The sequence below is a fragment of the Papio anubis genome, unplaced genomic scaffold, assembly GCF_008728515.1.
Source record: "Papio anubis isolate 15944 unplaced genomic scaffold, Panubis1.0 scaffold6101, whole genome shotgun sequence".
Lineage (NCBI taxonomy): Eukaryota > Metazoa > Chordata > Mammalia > Primates > Cercopithecidae > Papio > Papio anubis.
In genome coordinates, this window is record NW_022166324.1 from 1 (window position 1) to 1,448 (window position 1,448).

Here is a 1,448-nt window from a genome sequence, read left to right on the forward strand (position 1 = left end):
CCTGGCATTATTTTATTTTTTCTAGAGACAGGGTTTCACCGTGTTGCCCAGGTTGTTTCACACTGTTTTAATCCGGGCTGGTTATGAACTCCTGGGCTCAAGCAATACACACACCTTGGCCTCCCAAAGTGCTGGGATTATAGGCTGAGTCACTACACCCAGCCTCTATATCATGACTTCTTTCATGGCGTGTAAGATGACTGGAACGAGCGTAGCCTTTACCGCATCTCTTACATTCATAGGGTTTTTCTCCAGTATGAATTCTTTCGTGGAGGTGAAGGGAACTGAGACGACTGAAGGCTTGGTCACATTGTTTACATTCATAGGCTTTCTCTCCAGTATGAGTACTTCTATGGTTACAAAGGGAACTCAAATGACTAAAGGCTTCACCACATTGTTTACATTCATAGGGTCTCTCTCCAGTATGTATGCTTCCATGGTTACGAAGGGAAGTGGAACAGGTGAAGTCTTTATCACATTTGGCACATGTATCGGGTCTTTCTCCAGTGTGAGTCCTTTCACGCATCTTAAAACAACAAGAAAATCTAAATGTTTTCCCACATTCCTTACATTCCTAGGGTTTCTCTCCAGTGTCAGTTCGTTCATGTATTAGACAACAAACGAAAACAGTGAACGCTTTACCACATTGTTTATATTTATAGGGTTTTTCTCCTGTGTGAGTTCTCTGATGTCTTTCAAATGAATTGAGAAAATAAAACACTTTCCCATATATCGTACATTTATAACTGGATTTCCACTGTACATTATCATGTGTCTTCTAACACCTGGAACAGAAACGAAGAATTTCCCACATTGTTCACATTTATATTGCTTCTCTCCATATGGTTTGTATCCTGAGTGAGCCAGGATGTGCCTATTAAGGAGGGAATGATGTACAAAGACTTTTCCACAAACACTGCTTTCACATTGTTTTAATCCAGTAGAAATGTTCTTATTCAGATCAAGATTTGGAATTTGGCTGACAACTTGTCCATACTGTCTACCTTCTTTGCTTTCACACAGTCTCTGTACCACAAGATTTCTGTAAAAAAATGACAAGCACATTATTATTGGTTGGTTTGATAACTTTCTACTTACTAATAGGTCTTGGCCTTACACTGCTACCAATACCAAGGAAAATGCATTGTTATTATTATTATTGTTATTATTATTTTTGCCATGATTGAATTATTTGAAAGTAAATGGGTTACTACTGAAAACACAGCTACCACCGGCATGGCTATGACCAAATTAGTAACATTCATATACACAATTTTGTAGTGCTATTTTCAAGTAAACTGTTTTCCAAACACTGACTGCTACCTTGAAGTACGTTACATTTTGGGTGAAATTTTTCTAAAAAAAAATAAATTTCAAGTGACTCTATTTGTTTTGATTGCTTGTTTTTAAGTTCATGACAAGCTAAGATTCCTTCAGAGGACTTTATT

The 1,448-nt window shown here is 37.5% G+C and overlaps 1 pseudogene; it reads right to left on the reverse strand.

Moving 5' to 3' along the window:
* Positions 1 to 10: 10 nt before the first annotated feature.
* Positions 11 to 1,442, reverse strand: LOC101024462 (annotated as a pseudogene).
* Between the last annotated feature and the right edge of the window lie 6 nt (positions 1,443 to 1,448).